The sequence below is a fragment of the Triticum urartu genome, chromosome 5, assembly GCF_003073215.2.
Source record: "Triticum urartu cultivar G1812 chromosome 5, Tu2.1, whole genome shotgun sequence".
In the NCBI taxonomy this organism is placed as follows: Eukaryota; Viridiplantae; Streptophyta; class Magnoliopsida; order Poales; family Poaceae; genus Triticum; species Triticum urartu.
Genome location: NC_053026.1, coordinates 247,711,539 through 247,735,837, shown reverse-complemented (window position 1 = coordinate 247,735,837; position 24,299 = coordinate 247,711,539).

Below are 24,299 nucleotides of genomic sequence, written 5' to 3'. Positions count from 1 at the left end.
GTCTCCGAAAACCGTGTCGGGCTGCATTTCTCCCCTCTCCTCTCTTCCCAACCGACTCTCCACAGTCCACCTAACCCCTCCTTTCTCAGTGCATCGACCCCTCGAGTGCGCGTCCGAAGCTGTCCCGAACCCGACCCGCTCTGTCGTTACCAATGGGTCCGGATGATCCCCAAATGTCCCTAAAATATCTCCATTTTCTTATTTAGACTCCCTTACCCATTTATTCCGGACCGTCCAATCGCGATCGGAGGATCCAAATCATCACCCATTTCGCATATAGATAGACCCTAGCCCATTTGGACCAAACCCTAAAATCTAGGAAGTTTGTCCCTGTCGCCGCCGCCACTTCACCAAATTCCCCTCGAGATCTCCCCTGTCCCATCAAACATTCCATCCCGTAGCCGCCACTCCTATCCTCCTTGATTTGCACGCCCATCCAACCTGAGCTCCTCTCGATCCAACTCCATCCCCCTCACCTGCTGCCGCCTCCCGCAAGCCTCCTACCACCTCGCCTGATCTCCTGCTCATTGGAGCCCCTGTCCAGATGCTCCCGCAATGACACAGCACCGGCCTCCCGCACTCCGCCTCATCCTCACCGGTGCTTCCCCCGTCGAAGGTTCCTAGCCATCAGCAACAGTCACCAGGAACCGCCCGTTCCTCCTTCTCCCTTCGTTTTTCCCCTGGATCTCTCTCTCTTTCTCTCCCTCTCTCAGATCTTTTCCTCTCGCGGGTTCACAGGCACGAGCGTGATGGAGAGCCAAGCTGCCGTTCTAGGTCCTCCCGCCGCCTCGATGCCCGCATCTGGCCGGATCAGTCGATGCCTCGCCTCCTCCTTCGGGTCTCGACGGCACAGGCCCCGGCGACGCCTCCTGAACCTGCTGATGCCGCCAAGTTCCGCGCCACAACTGCAGTTCCCCTGCCATGGCGCCTCGGCCTCCTCTACTCCTGCACCTGAGGACCCAACCTCCCCCGGTTCAACCCCGTCCGCCGAGCTCCCTGCCGCGCCGGAGTCCCGTCGCTTCCCTTCCCTGCATTGCCGCCAAGGCCTCGTCGCCGGAGCCCTGTGCGTCGTTGTGCCTGTAGACCGGTCCCGCCGCTGCGTCTTCTTTTCGAGAGAGACGAGCGCCACGACCTGAAGCCCGCGTCCCCGCCTCGCGTTGACCGCGCCCTTGACCCGAGCCCGCGTGGACGAGCGCAAAGGCCTAGCTTACCTCTACGTCGCCCACGGGCCTCATCCTCGTTCGGCCTAGCGAGATTTGGCCACTGGGTGAGCAGCCCCAGGCCTTTTCCTCTGTTGGGCCAGCAAATTTGGCCCGTTATTGTTTTTTTCAGTATGCGAATTTGTCTAATTTCTAGAGAAAGACAGTTTTACAGAAACGACCTTAGCCTTCATGCATATAATTACTCATGAACCGTGCATCAGATTTAAACAAACTTTATATGAAACATGCTTAGAATTTTGAGTAGATTAATAATATCCAACTTTCATCCATGTTTAAAATGTTTTTTTGCATTAATTTGCTTAAATGCCATGCTAAAATGCTTTATTTCATAACGAATTAACCGTAGCTCCGGATTTAATAAAATTTATATGTAAATGGGGTAGAAAAATGCCTAGTTTAACATGGTAGCTTTACTTTGCATGTTTAATAACTCTAAAATTGTGTATAGGGCAGAACAGTACCAAATCCATAATTTGCACATGGGGATTTTCCGGAATTGTTGTTTGTTGTTCCAGCCTCATTTAAACTTGTCTAGATAGGTAGTTTTCATATGCTTCACCCCTTGCCATGTTTAATAACATTTAATATTGTTGGGTACATAACCGAGAGAGAACTAAATAAGTCATGTGGTGTTTCGTCAATATGCAACTCGTTGCATATTGAGCTCCACTTAATTTGTAGTATTGTTTGTGCACTTTGCCATGCCTCATTAAACCGGACATGCATCATACTTGGTTGTGCATCACGCCATGTTCATGTGATGGTTGTTTACTATGTTGCTTGCTTCTTTCCAGGTTGCTTCTCTTGTTAGCTTCGGTTCTGTTCCGGAGTTGTGAGGATTTGTTCGACTATGTACGTTTGTCTTCTTCATGGACTTGTTCTTCTTCCTTGCGGGATCTCAGGCAAGATGACCATACCCTCGAAATCACTTCTATCTTTGCTTGCTAGTTGTTTGCTCTATCGCTATGTTGCGCTACCTACCACTTGTTATAGCATGCCTCCCATGTTCCCATGTCAAGCATCTAACCCACCTTCCTAGCAAACCGTTGTTTAGCTAAGTTACCGCTTTTGCTCAGACCCTCTTATAGCGTTGCTAGTTGCAGGTGAAGTTGAAGCTGGTTCCATGTTGGAACATGGATATGTTGGGATATCACAATATCTCTTATGCTAATTAATGCATCTATATAATTTTTAAAGGGTGGAAGGCTCGGCCTTATTCCTGGTGTTTTGTTCCACTCTTGCCGCCCTAGTTTCCGTCATACCGGTGTTATGTTCCTTGATTTTGCGTTCCTTACGCGGTTGGGTGTTATGGGAACCCCTTGACAGTTCGCCTTGAATAAAACTCCTCCAGTAAGGCCCAACCTTGGTTGTACAGTTGCCTAACAACCTAAGCCTTTTTCCCTTGGGTTTCCGGAGCCCGAGGGTCATCTTTATTTTAACCCCCCCGGACTAGTGCTCCTTTAAGTGTTGGTCCAACCTGTCAACCGCCGGTGCCAACCAGGGGCAACTCTGGGCTGGCCTACCGGAAGTTTGGACAATCCGGTGTGCCCTGAGAACGAGATATGTGCAGCTCCTATCGGGTTTTGTCGGCACAGTCGGGTGGTCTTGCTGGTCTTGTTTTACCATTGTCGAAATGTCTTGTAGCCGGCATTCTGAGACTGACCAGGTCTTCCCGGAAGAAGGAATATCCTTCATTGACCATGAGAGCTTGGGATGGGCTAAGTTGGGACACCCCTGTAGGGTATAACCTTTCGAGAGTCGTGCGCACGGTTATGTGGCAGATGGGAATTTGTTAATGTCCGGTTGTAGAGAACTTGACACTTGACTTAATTAAAATGCATCAACCGCGTGTGTATCCGTGATGGTCTCTTTTTGGCGGAGTCCAGGAAGTGAACATGGTTCTTGTGTTATGGTTGTGCGTAAGTAGTTTCAGGATCACTTCTAGCTTCAGGACCGTTGTGTTGCTTCTCTTCTCGCTCTTATTTGCGTTTGTTAGCCACCATATTTGCTTAGTGCTTGCTGCAGCTCCACCTCATTACCTTATCCTACCCATAAGCTTAAATAGTCTTGATCTCGTGGGTGTGAGATTGCTGAGTCCTCGCGACTCATAGTTACTTCCAAACAGTTGCAGGTGTCGATGATACTAGTGCACGTGATGCTACAGAACTCGAGTGGGAGTTCGATAAGGACTTTGATCGTTACGATATTTTGTTTCCTGTTGATCAGTAGTGGAGCCCAGTTGGGACGATCGGGGATTTAGCATTTGGGGTTTATCTTCCTTTTCTTTTTGTTTTGACCGTAGTTAGTCTTTGAGTGTATTTGGATGATGTATGAATTATTTATGTATTGTGTGAAGTGGCGATTGTAAGCCAAGTCTTTATCCCTTTCTTATTCAGTACATGGGATTGTGTGAAGATTACCCCACTTGCGACTAAACCACCATGTGGTTATGCCTCTAAGTCGTGCTTCGACACGTGGGAGATATAGCCGCATCGTGGGTGTTACATACAGAGGGCCTCATTCACAATTCCCCGAAGAGGATACAGCGCCTCAGGCTGCTGGAGGGCGCAAAGGGCTTGGCTTCGTCAGGGAAGGGCATAGAAGACCTTGTGCCAAGCCCCCGGCCTGGGAGTGGAGACTTGGCCCCGCCCGCCAGGGACGATGGAGGCAGCCTTTCTGCTCAACCACATGGAAGAGGCGGTGAGACAACGCAGGGCGAGCCCCTCCCTGAGGGGCACGTCTCCTCTACTTCTCAATCTGAAGAAGTCGTCATGGCATCCTCCGCGACAGAGATCGTGTAGAAGGCTGCCGAGTCCGCCCCCGCAAAGGATGAACCTCCCGACCGGGCAACCACTGCTGCCGGGGAAACGGAGAACCCTGAAGGAAATATGCCCCAGAGGCAATAATAAAGTTGTTATTTATATTTCCTTATATCATGATAAATGTTTATTATTCATGCTAGAATTGTATTAACCAAAAACTTCGTACATGTGTGAATACATAGACAAACATAATGTCACTAGTATGCCTGTACTTGACTAGCTCATTGAATCAATGATGGTTATGTTTCCTAAACATAGACATGAGTTGTCATTTAATTAACGGATCACATCACTAGAGAATGATGTGATTGACTTGACCCATCCATTAGCTTAGCACGATGATCGTTTAGTTTGTTGCTATTGCTTTCTCCATAACTTATACATGTTCCTATGACTATGAGATCATGCAACTCCCGAATACCAGAGGAGCACTTTGTGTGCTACCAAACATCACAATGTAAATGGGTGATTATAAAGGTGCTCTACAGGTGTCTCCGATGGTGTTTGTTGAGTTGGCATAGATCGATATTAGGATTTGTCACTCCGATTGTCAGAGAGGTATCTCTGGGCCCTCTCGGTAATGCACATCAATATAAGCCTTGCAATCAATGTGACTAATGAGTTAGTTGCGGGATGATGCGTTACGAAATGAGTAAAGAGACTTGCCGGTAATGAGATTGAACTAGGTATTGAGATACCGACGATCGAATCTCGGGCAAGTAACATACCAATGACAAAGGGAACAATGTAAATCGTTATGCGGTTTGACCGATAAAGATCTTCGTAGAATATGTGGGAGCCAATATGAACATACAGGTTCCGCTATTGGTTATTGACCGGAGACATGTCTCGGTCATGTCTACATAGTTCTCGATCCCGTAGGGTCCGCATGCTTAATATTCGGTGATGATTGGTATTATGAGTTTATGTGTTTTGATGTATCGAAGGTAGTTTGGAGTCCTGGATTTGATCACGGACACGAAGAGGAGTCTCTAAATGGTCGAAACGTAAAGATAAATATATTGGAAGCCTATGTTTGGACATCAGAATGGTTCCGGATGAGTTCGGGGTTTTCCGGAGTACCGAGAGGTTATTGGACCCTCCCCCACGGGGAGTATATGGGCCTTATTGGGCCTTAGTGGAATAGAGGAGAGGAAGGGAAAAGGTGGGAGGCATGCCCCCCTAGCCCAATCCGAACTGGGTGGGGGCCACCCCCTTCCTTTCCTCTCTCCTCCCCTTCCTTCTCTCCTACTCCTACTACTTGGAAGGGGGGAATCCTACTCCGGGTGGGAGTAGGACTCTCCTAGGGCGCGCCATAGAGGGCCGGCCCTCCCCCCTCCTCCACTCCTTTATCTACAGGGGAGGGGAGCACCCCATAGACACACAAGTTGATCATTGATCCCTTAGCCGTGTGCGGTGCCCCCCTCCACCATAATCCACCCCGGTCATATCATCGTAGTCCTTAGGCGAAGCCCTGCGACGGTAGCATCATCATCACCGTCATCAGGCCGTCGTGCTGACGAAGCTCTTCCTCGACACTCAGCTGCACTGAGAGTTCGTGGGATGTCACCGAGCTGAACGTGTGTAGATCGCGGAGGTGCCGTACTTTCGGTACTAGGATTGGTCGATCATGAAGACGTACGACTACATCAACCGTGTTGTCATAACACTTCAGCTTACGGTCTACGAGGGTACGTGAACACCAATCTTCCCCTCTCGTTGCTATGCATCATCATGATCTTGCGTGTGCATAGGAATTTTTTTGAAATTACTACGTTCCCCAACAGTGGCATCCTAGCCAGGTTTATGCGTATATGTTATATGCATGAGTAGAACACAAAGGAGTTGTGGGCATGGGTATATACATAATGCTTGCTGTCGGTGTCAAAACCGGCGGATCTCGGGTAGGGGATCCCAAACTGTGCGTCTAAGGCGGATGGTAACAGGAGGCAGGGAACACGATGTTTTACCTAGGTTCGGGCTCTCTTGATGGAGGTAAAACCCTACGTCCTGCTTGATTTATTCTTGATGATATGAGTACTACAAGAGTTGATCTACCACGAGATCGGAGAGGCTAAACCCTAGAAGCTAGCCTATGGTATGATTGTCTGTTGTCCTACGGACTAAAACCCTCCGGTTTATATAGACACCAGAGGGGGCTAGGGTTACACAAGGTCGGTTACAAAGGAGGAGATATACATATCCGTATTGCCTAGCTTGCCTTCCACGCCAAGTAGAGTCCCATCCGGACACGAGACGAAGTCTTCAATCTTGTATCTTCATAGTCCAATAGTCCGGCCAAAGGATATAGTCCGGCTATCTGGAGACCCCCTAATCCAGGACTCCCTCAGTAGCCCCTGAACCAGACTTGAATGACGATGAGTCCGGCGCGCAGTGTTGTCTTCGGCATTGCAAGGCGGGTTCCTCCTCCGAATACACCACGGAAGAATCTGAATACAAGGATAGTGTCCGACCCTGCAAAATAAGTTACACATACCACCGTAGAGAGAATAATATTTCCACAAATCTAATCTGTTGATATGTTTTGGCAATCATGACATCATGCCGTGGCCCGGTCATTCGAACCGTTTCTTTTAACTCGCCCCGCACATAAAGCGAGGCAGTTTCTTGACACGTCTTGTCAAAGCAGAGATCGTGTCCCCCTTATCACGGGATTCTCATCAATACGGGTGCGGGTAACCCAACCGCGCCATCAATTACGGTGCTTGGGTGATATGCGAGTTTTACCAGGCTAGTGGGGGCGCATAGTTTCGGCCGTCCTTATAAGGGGATAAGGTTTAACCTTTCTCTACCCACGCCTTCTTCCTCCTTGCTTATCCATTCTTGTGCACTCGAGCTCTAACGCCCAAGTCCACATCCTTCTCCTCAACCTTGTCCAAACATGTCCGGAGCGGGAGGCAAGTGGATGGCTTCCTCCGTCACGGAGGGTCACATCAAAAAGCTGCACGGAGCCGGATACATAGCTGCGAATATCGCGCATCGGCTGCCCGCTGCGGGGCAGATCATTCCTACCCCGGAACCTCACGAGAGGGTAGTTTTCCTCCACCACTTCCTCCGCGGAATGGGGTTTCCCCTCCATCCATTTGTCCGCGGTCTCATGTTCTACTATGGGCTGGACTTCCATGATCTAGCCCCGAACTTCATCCTCAACATTTCGGCATTCATCGTCGTGTGTGAGGCTTTCCTCTGCATCCGGCACCACTTCGGCCTGTGGTTAAAGACCTTCAATATCAAGCCGAAGGTGGTGGGAGGCCAACAAGCAGAATGCGGCGGAGCCATGGTGGGCAAGATGCCCAATGTTATATGGCTTGAAGGCTCCTTCGTGGAGACCATAAAGGGGTGGCAATCGGCGTGGTTCTACATCACCGAGCCGCGGCTCACCTCCTAGAAAGAGAAGGGCCTATCCTGGGGTTCATCGGTGGAGCTGGACGGACTCCAGAAATGTATCCGGAATATGGCAAGCAAGAAGCTCAAGCTTGTCAACATAGTCCAGGTCATGCTCATCCACCGGATCCTCCCGTGTCAACAACGGGATTTCAACTTGTGGGAGTTCGACCCAGCCCAGCACCAGACTCTGAGCGAGCTCTTCGACACGACGCACAAGGACGTCTGGAGGGTGCTGTTCAAGGGCGCCGAGGTCCCTCCCTCTCTCACCGAGGACCGCAGGCTAAGCGCGAAGCGCCTAGCGCATTCCGTGAGTTTTATACATCCAGTAGGATATTTATTTCCCCTAGCTTAACCATGTGCGGGGTCTGAGCTCCATGCCTTTGACATGACTGGGTGGAGATGTCGGGGCAGATTAACTGTTCGACCCCTCTGGCCGAAGACACTGCGGACGCTCTCCTGACGGAGATGCTCACTCCAGCTCCTTACAAGGTGCCGAAGAAGACCAAGAAGGCCAAGGGAACCCAAAAGAGTTCCCGACGCATGGTGTTATTGGACTCATCGTTCGATAACTCCGCGACGCACTCCTGCCCCGAAGACGAGGAGGAAGATGAAGATGCTCCCCCTTCAGTCGGGGGAGAAAAGAAAAGGAAGGCCACCCCGACCGGGGGGGGGGGGAGAAGGGTCCAAGAAGGGGAGAACCCTCCTTACGGACTACTCCACCACTGCCGCCGAAGGCGAAGACGAGTAGCTGCTCAGGGCCAAGCCCCTGGCGAAGTCATAAGTATTTGGATACCAGAGTAACTCATAGCATACCTTCGTCGCACTGCTTTCCCTAACACCGAATATGATTATGCAGACCGCCCCAAGCCTGTATCAACGTATCTTCGTCGGGCGGCTCCTTGGACTTGTCGGATATGGATAGTGATCCACTTCCGACCGCCACCTCCCCGTGCCCTACGGACAATGCCGAGGTATTGTCTCAAGAGGCACCGGGTCGAGGGGAGACAATCCCGGAGGTGCCTCAAGGCGACCTTCCGGACTCCAGTTGCGGAGGGAGTAAGGTTCCTGAGGGCTCCGAGTTCGGCCCTCAGCCGAACACCGCGCCGGAACCCCCAGTGGTTCCGGACTCGGGCAGGCGGCCTCCTTCCAAAAGGGGCAAGACGCCTATGCCGGTGACCTCTGCCCATCTAGGGGCACCGGACAATCTGCTGGGAGTGCTTCGCAGCGCTTCCATCGACGAAGAGTACTGCACTATTATGAGTGCGGTGATCCAAAAGGTTCAGTCCGCCAAGAGCGGACTGACTAAAGCCTGTGCCAGCCTTCTAACAGGCTTTGAGGTAAGTATTTGAAGTATAGGAAAAATATTACCGCATAGACAGTAGCCCCTGATGCTCTGTTCGTTGTTCACAAAGAAAAGCCGAACAAAGGATCAAACAATATCGTAGGAGTCTAATATAAGTATGTCTATATGCGTATGCAAGCTTCGCTGCTGGCCTCTGCCGCACTGACTGCGGAGGTCGCCGCACTGAAGCAGGACCTCGAAGGGTCCAAGGAAGAGCTCGGCCTTGCCTAGAGGCAGCTCGAGGAGAACAAAGGTAAGTAGTACCTAGTCTATGGATATATATAAAAAGAATGCGATTGCAACATGACAGGATCATCGTAAATTTGCCAGGGGCCACGACCGAGGTGGCGACCCTGAAGCAAGCACTATCCCAGGCCGAAAACAAAGCGTCCAAGGAGCGCACCGAGCGGGAAAGGCGGGAGGCACAGGTGGGCGAGGTGCAGCAAGAGCTCCACGCTCTCGTGACGAAGCACGAGGCGTTGGAGCTTGACTTGAAGACGCGAGAGTCCGAGCTTGCCGCGGCCCTTGAGAGCGCAAAGAATGCCAAGGCCTAAGCCCAAAAGGCCCTCCAGGAGATTGATGCAAAGAAGAAGATAGCGGCGGGTAAGGCATTCTATATGCAAAGCAAGCATGTGAAAGTAAATTACTTGTTACTTACCCGAATCCGGAGCTCTCCAGGAGCATTCGCAGATTTGCCCGCAGCGTGACGGATGCCGCACAGTTTTACCAGGTCGAGGAGGGAAGCTCAACGGAGAAGCTATTCTGGTCTCAGTATACTGGGACCAAACACCCTATGCCTCTGAGCGACTAGCTGAAGCAACTGGTCGAGCTGCACAAGGCGGCCGAGCAGGCCATGAAGGGCTTTATAGTCCGGATGTGGCCTGCCGACGCCCTTCCCAACAGCTACTTCAGCCTGGTGAGGCGGCTTATGGATTCCTGCCCACGGCTGGAAGTCATTAAGTGGTCCGTCTGCATTGAAGGTGCACGCCGGGCTTTTGCTCGTATCAAGGTGCAAGGGGCCAAGATGGACGCCATGAAGCTGGTGAAGGAGGGGCTACCGCAGGGCAAGGAGCATCGCCACCCCGAGATGTACTATGAGGGTGTCCTGAAGGGTGCCCGTCTTGTAGCGGACAAGTGTGCGAAAGATGTAATATTTGAATAAACTTGCTAGTGTAATCTTGTATTATGAAAACTTGTTCATATGCGCTATGCAACGCTTGTCTGAATTTAAAATATTACCTTCTGTTCGGCTGTTTATCTAATCTGAGAGATGGCTAGTCGTCGGCTTCTGCCCCCATGCCATGAGTGCTGGGGTGTTTGGGATAAACCTAAGCACTCTTGTTCCCATTGTTGGGTCCTTCGAGGGAGGTGCTCAGCACAACGAACAAGGCAATCGGACTATAATGCGTTATCACTCTCACTTACCCATAGAATTCTATAATTTTAAATTTCGGCGAAGCCCCTAGTATTCGGAAGGCCGAATTCGGGGCGCGATACATGCCTTAAGCCGGACAGGGCCGACTCCTCACTCTAAGCGGCATAAGTCTTTAGGGACTCGAAACCTCTCGAACATCGACCAGTCTCTCGCCTTATCATGACAGTCAGTTTTAGCTTTCTCTACTGAGGTGGTTAGCCCAGCAGAACCGGGGTACAATCGCAGTAGTTCTCCCAGTGCTACCTTAGCCGATATAGCGGAACATAAGGTACCAAAACATGGGAGCCGGGCAAGCCCCAGTATTGACCCAAGACATGATTCAGAGCTGATGCATATAATGCTATAAGTTCGGGGTGCCGCACTATCGAAAATGTTCGGACTTCTCGCGCCGTATTATGGGGTATGCTTAAGCCCCTAGCGTATTGGCCGTACCAGAGTGTACGGGTGCTAGATGTCGTGAATGAACATATATATATATATATATATATAAAGGAAGAATGCAATAATAGTCTTAATGATATGCATTGTTTATTCAAAAAGGTGCGTTAAAGCACAATGATACAAGTAGTGTGATAAGCAAAAAGTAGGACTGTTTGACATGTCCCTTCCAAGGGCAAGCTGAGGAATAGTATTAAAGCAAATATTTCACTCGTTACCGTAATCCACCTGGGAGTTCCGTGGTGTGACGTAGCTTTCTGCCTCCTTGGTTGCTGCATCATGTGTTCGGCAATCATGCTGCCGGACAGGGTTTCCAGAGATTAAAGTCCTGAAAGAGAAAAATAACAAAGCGGGAAGCCCCTACTGCGGTTTAAGCCGCGACTTGGAGCATGCCGCAGTCGTTCCCCCCTCCCCGCCTGCGCCTATGGTATTTTTAATGCGTAATTATGTACACGTGGCACGGATTTCACCATTTGGCTGGGACCAGGGTGGGGGCCCCATTGCTATGCGAGCTCAGAACGTGCCAGGCGGTCCTGTTGCCGATTACTCCAGGCACGCTTGAAGGTGTCCGGGTCCTTAATCGCCGAACTAGTGGATTGCCTTAAGAGGCTGCTTTGCGCTTCTGCTGTGAGGGCCGCAGTGTGCTCCTCCATGCGGAGAGAGCGCTCTGTGTTTCCATTGACTGTTATTACCCCCCGAGGTCCTGGCATCTTGAGCTTGAGATATGCATAATGCGGTACCGCATTGAATCTCGCAAATGCGGTTCGCCCGAGCAGTGCATGGTAGCCACTGCGGAACGGGACTATGTCGAAGATTAACTCTTTGCTTCGGAAGTTATCCGGAGATCCGAAGACCACTTCCAGTGTTACTGAGCCTGTGCAATGGCCCACTACACCTGGTATGACACCTTTAAAGATCGTTTTTGTGGGTTTGATCCTTGAGAGGTCTATACCCATTTTGCGCATTGTGTCCTGATAAAGCAGGTTCAGGCTGCTGCCGCAATCCATTAGGACTCGAGTGAGGTGAAATCTGTCAATGATTGGGTCTAGGACCAGTGCGGCGAATCTGCCATGACGGATACTAGTGGGGTGGTCTCTATGATCGAAGGTGATCGGACAGGAGGACCATGGGTTGAACTTTGGGGCGACTGGCTCCAACGCATATACGTCCCTCAGCGCACGCTTCCGCTCCCTCTTGCGGATGTGGGTAGTGTATATCATGTTCAGCGTCCGCACTTGTGGGGGGAACCTCTTCTGTCCTCCGGTGTTTGGCTGCCGGTGCTCCTCCTCATCATCGCTATGTGACCCCTTATCTTTGTTTTCGGCATTTATCTTGCCGGCCTACTTGAACACCCAACAATCCCTGTTGGTGTGGTTGGCTGGCTTGTCGGGGGTGCCGTGTATTTGGCACGAGCGATCGAGTATACGGTCCAAACTAGACAGGCCCGGAGTGCTTCTTTTGAATGGCTTTTTCCGCTGACCGGGTTTAGAGCCTTTGAATCCGGCATTGACTGTCGTATCCTCGGTATTGTCGCTGTTAATGCGGCGCTTATGTTTGTTGCGACGTGACCTGCCATTGCCATCCTTGGTATCCGAAGTACCATGGTTCTTTGATATGTTATTGCTGCGAGCCAGCCAGCTGTCTTCTCCCGCACAAAAGCGGGTCATGAGTGTCGTGAGGGATGCCATAGATTTCGGCTTTTCCTGGCCAAGGTGCCGGGCGAGCCACTCGTCGCGGATGTTGTGCTCAAAAGCTGCTAGGGCCTCTACATCCGGACAGTCGACGATTTGATTTTTCTTTGTTAGGAACCGTGTCCAGAATTGCCTGGCCGATTCCTCTGGCTGCTGAATTATGTGGCTCAAGTCATCGGCATCTGGGGGTCGCACGTAAGTGCCCTGGAAGTTGTCGAGGAATGCGTCTTCTAGATCCTCCCAACAGCCAATTGACTTTGCTGGCAAGCTATTGAGCCAATGCCGAGCTGGTCCTTTGAGCTTGAGTGGGAGGTATTTAATGGCATGTAGATCATCACCGCGGGCCATGTGGATATGCAGGAGGAAATCCTCGATCCATACCGCAGGATCTATTGTGCCATCGTATGATTCTGTATTTACGGGTTTGAAACCCTCTGGGATTTGATGATCCATTACTTCGTCTGTGACCAGGATCTATTGTGCCATCGTATGATTCTGTATTTACGGGTTTGAAACCCTCTGGGGTGCGGTGCCTCTGTACTGGGCTATGTCGCGACGCAGCTCGAATGAGTCTTGCCCGCTGTGTTTGGCCCGACCAGACTTACTTTTACTGTATCTCGCGTGAGGATTATCGTCTCGCATAGTGGCGCGCCCTCGTGATCCGTAGATCGATCTTGCATGTTTTGCTTTGTCCTCCAATACATCTCGCAGGTCTAGCGTATTTCCCCATGCCTTTTTATTTGAATGGCGTCAGGGTGCGAGCTGAGCTTTTGGCTGGAATGTCTCTCTGTCGCAGCCACGAGGTGGCCGATCCGCCGCGTCATACGTCGGGGATGTAGGTTTCGGTGCTTCCTCCTCCAGTCGGGGTAGCAACCTGCACTTTGGGTAACTCTTGGAGGGGCGTTCGAGTTTATATTCCTCGGCCGCCAGGACTTCAGTCCATCTGTCAGCTAGCAAATCTTGATCATCTTGAAGCTGCTGCTGCTTTTTCTTAAGGCTACTTGCCGTGGCTATAAGCCGGTGCTTGAAGCGCTCTTGTTCGACGTGATCCTTAGGCACGACGAATTTGTCATCATCGAGGCTTTTCCTCGTCTTCGGAGGGAGGCATGTAATTATCATCCTCCGCCTCTCCATCTGCTGCTCTCGCTGGAGGGCTGGCTTCTCCATCCTCCTGCCCTAAATCTTGCTGGAGGGGATTTTTGCCGTCTCCGGCACTGTACGGAGTGCTATTATCTCCTGTGCCGGTATCACCATTTTTGCGTTGGCGGGACTTAGAGCGGCGCTGCTGACGCCGGCGCTTGGGTTGCTTCTTGGAGGGGTCATCCTCCATTGTCTCGGCGCCATTGCCTTCTTTGGGTGTGTCCACCATGTATATATCGTATGATGAGGTGGCTATCCAGTGCCCTGTGGGTAGTGGTTCCTCTTCGTCTCCCGCATCGTCGTCCATACCGTCGATGTATTTGGAGTCGAAGTTGAGCATGTCGGTTAAGTCGTCGACAGTGGCTACTAAGTGGGTGGTGGGTGGGCGGCGAATTTCTTCGTCATCCGCATCCCAATCCTGCCTGACATAGTTCGGCCAGGGTCCTCCTGACAAGGAGAGAGACCTTAATGAGTTTAGTATGTCGCCAAAGGGAGAGTGCTGAAAAATATCTATGGAGGTAAACTCCATGATCGGCGCCCAATCGGATTCGATAGGAACGGGCGCAGGCGGTTCGGAGTCCGTGGCCGGAGAAGTATCCGACAGTTTGGCAGCACGGCTCTCGTGAAGGGTAAGGTCGATATTCGTCTCCATCGCCGCTGAGGATACGGCCTCCGTGACGGGGTCTATCCACCCGTCCATGAATGGCGCAACTGGCTCTGAATTGAGGCTCGGAGCGGCCACCGGTGCGATCTCCTGAATACGGTCCGATGGTAGAGCTAAATCATACTCATCGTGACCGCGTGGCGCACAAGGCAGGGGCTCGAATCCGTCGAAGATCAAGTCTCCGCGGATATCGGCTATGTAATTTAAGCTTCCAAACCTGACCTGGTGGCCACGGGCGTAACTTTTGATTTGCTCCAGATGGCCAAGCGAGTTGGCCCGCAGTGCAAAGCCGCCGAACACAAAGATCTGTCCAGGGAGAAAAGTCTCACCCTAGACTGCATCGCTATCGATGATATTAGGAGCCATCAAGCTAACGGCGACGACACAGCGGAACTCTCAATGAAAGCACCAATGTCGGTGTCAAAACTGGCGGATCTCGGGTAGGGGGTCCCGAACTGTGCGTCTAAGGCGGATGCTAACAAGAGGCAAGGAACACGATGTTTTACCCAGGTTCGGGCCCTCTTGATGGAGGTAAAACCCTACGTCCTGCTTGATTTATTCTTGATGATATGAGTACTACAAGAGTTGATCTACCACGAGATCAGAGAGGCTAAACCCTAGAAGCTAGCCTATGGTATGATTGTTTGTTGTCCTACGGACTAAAACCCTCTGGTTTATATAGACACCAGAGGGGGCTAGGGTTGCACAAGGTCGGTTACAAAGGAGGAGATATACATATCCGTATTGCCTAGCTTGCCTTCCACGCCAAGTAGAGTCCCATCCGGACACGAAGACGAAGTCTTCAATCTTTTATCTTCATAGTCCAACAGTCCGGCCAAAGGATATAGTCCGGCTGTCCGGAGACCCCCTAATCTAGGACTCCGTCACTTGCCGTCACTAGTTGATTCTTTATTCGGCGGTATTGTTGGATGAAGCGGCCCAGACCGACATTACGCGTACGCTTATGCAAGACTGGTTCTACCGACATGGTTCGCACACAGGTGGCTGGTGGGTGTTAGTTTCTCAAACTTTAGTTGAATTGGATTTAATGAACAAGGTTCTTTCTGAAGATCAAAAAGTAATCACTATACAGCGTTGTGGTTTTTTTATGCGTAGGTAAGAACGGTTCTTGCTCTGCCCGTAGCAGCCACGTAAAACTTGCAACAACAAAGTAGAGGATGTCTAACTTGTTTTTGCAGGGCATGTTGTGATGTGATATGGTCAAGACATGATGCTAAATTTTATTGTATGAGATGATCATGTTTTGTAACACAGTTATCGGCAACTGCAGGAGCCATATGGTTGTCGCTTTATTGTATGAAATGCAATCGCCACGTAATTGCTTCACTTTATCACTAAGCGGTAGCGATAGTCGTAGAAGCAGTAGTTGGCAAGACGACAACGATGCTTCGGTGGAGATCAAGGTGTCAATCCGGTGACGATGGTGATCATGACGGTGCTTTGGAGATGGAGATCAAAGGCAGAAGATGACGATGACCATATCATATCACTTATATTGATTGCATGTGATGTTTATCCTTTATACATCCTATTTTTCTTAGTTCGACGGTAGCATTATAAGATGATCTATCACTAAATTTCAAGGTATAAGTGTTCTCCCTGAGCATGCACCGTTGCTACAGTTCGTCGTGCCGAGACACCACATGATGATTGGGTGTGATAAGCTCTACGTTCACATACAACGGGTGCAAGCTAGTTTTGCACACGCAGAATACTCAGGTTAAACTTGACGAGCCTAGCATATACAGATATGGCCTCGGGACACTGAGACCGAAAGGTCAAGCGTGAATAATATAGTAGATATGATCAACATAGTGATGTTCAGCATTGAAAACTACTCCATCTCACATGATGATCGGACATGGTTTAGTTGATATGGATCACGTGATCACTTAGAAGATTAGAGAGATGTCTATCTAAGTGGGAGTTCTTAAGTAATTTGATTAATTGAACTTTAATTTATCATGAACTTAGTACTTGATAGTTTTTTGCATATCTATGTTGTTGTAGATAGATGGCCCGTGTTGTTGTTTCGTTCAATTTTAATGCGTTCCTAGAGAAAGCTAAGTTGAAAGATGATGGTAGCAACTACATGGATTGGGTCCGTAACTTGAGGATTATCCTCATTGCTGCTGTCGAATTTCGAGTTCCGGCAAAACCGTTGAGGTTCGAGCACTGGAGTGCGCACGAAGATCTCCCCCCTCTCTAGCTCGCACACTCAACGATCACACGGCCTAGCTTGACGGACCCAAAGAACATGAGACAAGATTTATACTGGTTTGGGCCACCGTTGTCGTGTAATATCCTACTCTAGTGTGGTGTGGTGGATTGCCTCTTGGGCTGAGGATGAACAGTTACAAGGGAAGAACAGCCTCCTGAGGAGAGGTGTTCTTGTGCTTGGTGAACTTGTGTGAGGCTAAGGATGGAATGGCTCCGATCCAAGATGAGAGGCCAGATGGGATCCCCCCCTTTTTAGCTATGGTGGTGGCTAGTCCTATTTATAGAGGCCCTGGTCCTCTTCCCAAAAATTGAGCGGGAAGGGATCCCACAACGACCAATTTTAAGGGAGACACCTAGTACAAGCCATCCTGACAAAAGTAGTCTTCTCCTGCCAAAGGTTCTCGTGGTGACGCCGTCTTGGGCTCCATGGTGACCTCTGTCCTGCCGTCCTAGTGGTCTTGGTCTTGTTGCACCGATATGGGAACCTTTGCCTAATGCCTCGGAACTCCTCGCCTGCGCTTGGCTCCTTAACACCAAAGAGGGAACGAGGACACTATGCTCGCTGGCGCCCTCCTGGTCTTGATCGTCATGGCTTACGTCATTGGAACCTCGCGAGGTTCGCCTTGCCTTGATCTCTCCGCCCCTCGCGAGCCAGCCTGCTGAGGCCGCCTCTGAGGAGGTCTTGCGTCGTCCGCCTCGCGAGGCTTGGCCCCTCGCGAGGGTCTTGCTTGTTTGCTAGTGAAGGTGGGCCGTACATGTCGCCGGTGGAGCCACGCTGCGGGCCGCAGGCAGGCAAGTCTGGGGACCCCCGTTCCTAGAACGCCAACAATAGCCCCCGGGCCCAAGGCGCTCTCGGGCTTGGCTTGGAGGCAAAGCCAAAGGGCAAGCGCAGAGTGCCGCAGGCCCCAATAGCCTGCGGCCTTGGTCGACGCATGGCAACTGATTGGACGTGGGCGTCTCCGCTTCCCCATGCAGCCTCGGCAACTGCCCGACTTGATGGGTCCTTGCTGCATGCTGGAAAAAGATCATTATTACCTTAGATCATGGAGGCCGGTGGTTGGCCTCCCCTTGGCTATAATGTGAAGTGGGGGGCGGAGCCTCCTTCATCCTTCTATTCTTTGCTTCTCCTGCTTCTTCTTCTTCCTTGCTCCACTCCTTGCTGGTGTAGTCATGGCGCTGATTCGGAGGTTCTGGGCCGCAGAGAAGGACAAGACTCCCCTCAACGAGCCCGAGCTGCTCCCGCCGAAGAAGAGGAGGTCCCATGGTCGCGAGATGGTCGTGAGGCCGGTAGTGTCACGGTCGTGGTACGAAAGTCCACCTCCTGGGTACCCATTGCCCTTGTATGCTCATGCCGATGATTCCGGAGGGAGGGGCGATGAGCACCACCGCCCGCACCAGGGCCGTGGAAGCCATGCCACGGAGGTGCACGCCGTCGCCCCAGGGGTCCATGATGCTGACTCCTTGCGCAAGTTCATGTTGTGGGAATCTATGCCCCCGAGCACTTGGATTCGCCTTCCGTAGTTCTTCGCCGCCGAGATGCTGCCGAGGGGCCCTCTCGAGCTTTGGTTGCAGCACGCCGACTGCGACGCCCCGGTGACTGGAGCGGAAGTTGAAGCCATCACCTCCGGGAGGATCTTCATGACTCGAGGCTGGGACGAGGTCACCCGAGCCTACCCCGTGAACGGTGCCCTCGCCATCCATTTCGAGTATGACGGCGCCTCCACGCTGTTCTTCAAGGTCTTCGATGAGGAAGGTCGCCACTTGGAGTGCTGCCCTGAAGGGTGTCGCCAGGATGGTGCAGTGGCGGGCACCGGGCCTGCCACTGGCCTCGTCAGGAGCTCCTCCAGCGACAGTGGCGACTCCTGGTGGTCCAGCGACTCTCCCGAGCTCGTCGAGTCTCCGGAGACAAGCGACGATAGCTACATCCCCCCGAGCTCTCTCGGACGCGGAGCAAGGTTGCCGCGTCTGGCCGCCGCCGCCGTTGATCTGGATGGGGTTGGCGCCGGCCTTCCGTGGCCCACTATTGATGATGGCGTCGGCAACGTCCGACGCATGTAGATAGAGCTCCTAGGAATTCCCTTCCTTTTGTTCCCTGCGAGGAATCGAAACGGACCCCGCGAGGGTGTGTAAAGCACCTGTAATGCCTTTTGTTGATATTATCATTATTTTGAAAATTTGCGAGCACATGTCCTGTTGAGGCTCGGTCTCCCCCTTGCCAATCCCGTAGCAGGTTGGTGCTCTACGCTGATAGGTCCCAGTCCCCTGGCAGGCTGTAGCCGTCACTGGTATGCCAGGTCGCGATGCCATGGTCAAGGCCAGGAGGTGAGCGACCCAAGGTCCAGTAAGAGCTCCTGAGGCGCGATGCTCAAGAGGTCCCCTTTAGCGCGCAAGCAGCTACCTGAGGATGAGAAAGGGAGGGATGTTGCCGCAGTAGGGCAGCGAAAAAGGAGAGAATCTTATGTTGTAGCGATGGGTCGGTCCAGGTACGAGGCTTATCTTGGCGTTCCGGAGCCGACTTCCTGTGCCACACCAGACTTGGGTGTCGGCCACTGCTAGGTAGCTAGGTTAGGCCCGTGCGGACCTCCCCCTCTTCTCCATGTTCTTCCTGGTGCTCTATGTCCTCAGGTCCCGGCCCTCGAGCGAGCTCAGCCGCCACTGGTATGCCAGGTCGCCATGCCGTGGTCAAGGCCAGGGGTGAGGGCTGGACAGCCAGTAAGAGCTCCTGAGTCGCGATGCTCAGGAGCCCCCCTTTTAACACACAAGCGAATTGCATAGGAGAAGAGAGAGAGTCCGCGGTACCGCCTGCTGTAGTCCTCAGGAAGTTCCTGCAGGCCAGCGCGAGGAGGGGAATGAATCGCCGCGGTGATCGCCGTCTGTTGCTGGCTTGTGGGAGGGGACTCCTTACGGCGGAGTGCCCCCGGGGCATGTACAACCCCGCCCTGACGCAAGGCTTGCACGACAGGGTTAGGTGAGGTGTATCTGGATGCTCGTGAGCCAGCGCGGGACTCACAAGGCCCTACCTCAAGGCAGGTTGCGCCAGGTCTTGGTTCTTGATGGCTGTGGCGGTCCTGCGAGATGGTTAGACAACCTACGCCGAAAGGATTTCCGGATGCTATCGCACAAGAAGGCCAAGCACCAATGACCCCAGGAGGTGACGTGAACGGGGCCGGCCCGCCAGACAGAGCTCAGCTGTTGGATTTATCGACGCTGTAGGGACGGGCCCGAGCACAGACGCCATGCCTAGCCATCTAATGCGAAGGATCTTGGAGAAAGACAATTGGCGCACGGCTCCCATGGTAGGCGATAATCAAGCAGGTGATAACCATAGATAGATTATGCATGAGAAGCAAACTGGCTCAGGTAAATGCAGGAATGATCCATGCCACTGGGTCGGACCCGAGCGGCCAGGGATGATGCTGCCCGTGGGGCGCTCCCAGCAGAGTGAACTGAAGATGCAAGCAGATACATGCCGCAGGGACGGACCCACGCGGCCTGGGCATGATGCAGCCCAGGGAGAGCTCCCAGCTAAATGAAGTTGGAAAGCTGTCACCTAGTTTGTTTGCTAAAGGAGTGTTGGGGTGGCTGAAGACGCGTAGCGAGGAAGTCGCCCCTCATGAGCCGTCGAGGCTCTGAGCCTCGGGAGGCTCTAGGGTCTCGAGCGGCCTTCTGAGGACCATCTCCATCTTCGCCAGTACTGAGTGATGCCTATCCTCCTGACCCGCCATGACGCTCCGCAGGTTGCGCTGGAAGGCAGCAGCCATGCTCGGCAGGCCGAACGGCATGCGAACGTAGCTGTGAGGTGGACCCTCGCAGCGGCCTGTATGCGAAGGCCTGAAGCGCTCCTGAGATGCAGCCTAGTTGAGCCCTGGGATGTCGATGCAGACACGCAGCTCACCACCCTCGCCTGGGTGGGGAGCAATGCCAGGTGGGCGACGGTCGCCGCATATTGCTCTTGCTTCCTGAAGCTCCTGAGATGCCTTCGTGATGAACTCCTGAGCGCCAGGCACTCCTCGCCCGGTGTCCTACCGAGGGAAACGTGCCGCGAAGCACGCCTCCACGTGGTGCCCGAGCGCCTCCCTCGTGATGTTGGCTGGGTCTGAGACCCTCCATAAGAGAGCCCACGAGCCCTGCCCGAGGACGACGCCAGGCACGCCTCCCTATGCGAGGGAGAGAGGTGCCCCAAGTGCGGGTGTAGATCCTGAAGTGGTGCCACCGGAGGTGCCGCTCCCTTTAGGTCCAATGTAGAGCAGCTGCTTCTTCTTCTTGGGGTTGGCCTCAGGAGGGTACTGCGCTGCATTGCTATCGGGGTCTTCGAGTGGTGCAGCTTGGAAGGCGCGCTCGAGGGAGCACACCGCGTCTCTTTCTTCGCAGGGGATGGTGATGATTCCCACTTCCGGTTGATATTCCGACCGTGAAGCTACCTGGGAACGCGAGGATCACCTCCGTTCTGAGTACCCGGCGTTCTTTCAGTCCTAGATCTCGGGACGAGATCCTTTCGTAGTGGTGGAGTGTTGTAACACCCTGGATGTAATTTACCTTATATGTACTCCAACTCTTGTCGTTTCCGGCGCTAAGTTATTTTATTTCCTCGGGTTTGGGTTTTTGTCTCCGTGTGTTGTTGTCTTTGTCATTATTCTCATATCATGTCATCATGTGCATTGCATTTGCATACGTGTTCGTCTCATGCATCCGAGCATTTTCCCCGTTGTCCGTTTTGCATTCCGGCGCTCCTATCTCCTCCGGTGGTCCTTTTTACCTCTTTTTGTGTGTGGGGGTTAAACATTTCCGGATTGGACCGAGACTTGCCAAGCGGCCTTGGCTTACTACCGGTAGACCGCCTGTCAAGTTTTGTACCATTTGGACTTCGTTTGATACTCCAACGGTTAACCGAGGGACAGAGAAGGCCTCGTGTGTGTTGCAGCCCAAAACCCTTCCAATTTGGCCCAAAACCCACCAAAACCCTCTCCATCATCTAAAGCATTCGATCATGATCGCGTGGCCGAAAAGCGCACCTCATTTGGACTCTCCTAGCTCCCTCTATGCCTATATATAGACCTCTCCCCGAAAATCCCGGGTCTCCTCTCCCCCCTAACCCTAATTTTTCCCTCGCGCCGCGCCGGACATGTCCGAAGCCGGCCGGACGAACTGTGCCGCCGCCCCGCGCCAGTAGGAGAGCGCCATGTGGCCCCAGCCATCGTGCCCCGCCGCCGGCCCGCTCGGCCCGCACCGGGCCCTCCCCGCCGCTGATCCGGGCCGCGCCTCCCCGTGCCTGCCGCCTCCCCGCGCCTGCCGCCTCCCGCGCGCCGCCTGAGCCACCCCGATCCGGCCGCCGCACCACCACCGATGGTGAACTCCGGCAACCCCGACACCGCGCCGCCTCGCGCATCCGGCCGGAGACGCTGTGCCCTCGCCGCGCCGGTCACCTCGCCGGCCTCCCCGTCCTTCCTCGCTGTCGTCCCGTCACCGGCGAGCTCCACCCCATAAGCTCCAGCCACCTCTTCTTCTCCGGCGAACAGGGTCTCCGGCCAGCTATAGGAACGGCAGCGAACCTCGACTTCCGTGCCTCAGATCTGAGATCTGGATTTTTAGGGTTGACTTCGATCCAGTTTTGCATTTTTTTGCATACTTTGTCATGCTATAACTCCACATCCGTAGCTCCGTTTTGCGCATGTAGCATATCAAAATGTTTGTCTCAGAGAGCACATCATTTAATCTCATTGCGTCATTTTCATTTGAACTCATCTTGATGTCCTAAATGCTGTTGGAAGAGAGCTATTTGAGATAATTGTCAGATCTGCTGCACCAAGTAGCTATTTGTCATTTTTGCTATGATTAATGTGTGCATGATATGCTCCTGAGTTCTACATGTGTTTTATTATGTGCCATGTCATCTTTACAGAGGTTCTTACCATGTATTTTTGTGACATGTGTGGTGACTAGCACAAGCTTGCGAAGTAGTGCATTCGTTAATGCTGATTTCAGGGACTTAGAATTTCTCTAAGTCCTTGATCTGTTTTTATCAATATGCCATATGTTCATGTTGTTTCCTAGTGATCCGTGCCTCTTTTGAGGATTATAAGTAAGGAGGATTTGTTAATATTGTGGTGCTCTATCCATCCATGTCTTTGTTTGCATTTATGGAGCACCCTAGCTTGAGTCAATCGAGCTCTACTTTTGCTATTTCGTGAATCCTGGCAGATTGTTTACTTGTTAGCGATTTTGCCGAGGATATTGTTGTTGATCCGTGCATCCTATGTTGTTGTTCTTGCCATGTCTAGCTTCTCTGATATGTATTCTTGATGGGTGTATGCTTAGTTTGTCATGCCTTTCTCTATAGCGCGTGCATCGAGCTCGTAAACATGCCTACTCGTTAATAGATTTGCATGCTCCAGTTTTTCTCCAAGTCTGTAATCTGATTATGTTTTTGACATGTTCACATGCTTGCAATTGTATTTTCCGATCCCTTTTGGCTCAAGGTCACTAAGGGACTTTTGTTAAGTGCTTTGAGTAGCTTCATTTAATGTCTTGCTTTGCCATGTTAAGTTCCTGTAGCATATAGTTTTCATGCTCCAAAGTGTGCTACCTGATCTGAAATTCGAGACAAGTGTTAATTTCACTAAGTCTGAAACCTGCTTATCGTTTGCATTTTTGCCATGCTTGTTTGAACCTGTTAATGGATGAATTGGCCGTAGCTCAGTGTTCATCTTTTGTCAAGAATCATGACTGGATCCCTGCCATGTATTTTGTTTTCTTGTTTGAGTGCTGTAGCATAATTATCTTGATGCATTTAGATGGCTACTTGCTGTTTATCGCAGACCGGTGCCATATTTGTTTTGCTTGCCATTTCCAAACCATGCATCCGATTCCGGTGATCTTTATATCGATTTCAACCGAAATCACCTCACCTTTCCAGTGGAACTCTTGGATTTCCAATTTGAGGCCAGGTTCAATCATTCCTTGTCAAATCTTGCATATGCATCACATATCGCATCCCGCATAGCATACCATGTTTGCATCATGTTGTTCGAGCATTGCACGTGGTTGATTGTGTTCCTTTGGTTTGTTTGTCTTGTTTGGGTAGAGCCGGGAGACGATTTCGCTAACGAGTAGCCCGTTGAGTTTTCTTACGAGGATCAAGTCAACTCTGACAACTTTGCAGGCAAGATGATCATACCCTCGAAATCACTTCTATCTTTGCTTGCTAGATGCTTGCTCTTTTGCTATGCCTATGCTACGATGCCTACCACTTGCTTATCATGCCTCACAGATTGCCATGTCAAACCTCTAACCCACCATGTCCTAGCAAACCATTGTTTGGCTATGTTACCGCTTTGCTCAGCCCCTCTTATAGTGTTGCTAGTTGCAGGTGAAGATTGGAGATCGTTCCTTGTTGGAACATTGTTTTATTGTTGGGATATCACTATATTATATTGTTATCTTAATGCATATATATACTTGGTAAAGGGTGGAAGGCTCGGCCTTTTTCCTAGTGTTTTGTTCCACTCTTGCTGCCCTAGTTTCCGTCATATCGGTGTTACGTTCCCGGATTTTTGCGTTCCTTACGCGGTTGGGTAATAATGGGAACCCCCTGACAGTTCGCCTTGAATAAAACTCTTCCAGCAATTCCCAACTTTGGTTTTACCATTCACCACCTATCCTATTTTTCCCTTGGGTTCCGCGGACTCAAGGGTCATCTTTATTTTAATCCCCCGGGCCAGTGCTCCCCTGAGTGTTGGTCCAACCTGTCAGCTGCCGGTGGCCACCAGGGGCAACTTTGGGCTGGCCTACCCGTACCTTGGACAATCTGAGTGTGCCTTGAGAACGAGATATGTGCAGCTCCTATCGGGATTTGTCGGCACATTCGGGCGGTGTTGCTGGACTTGTTTTACCTTTGT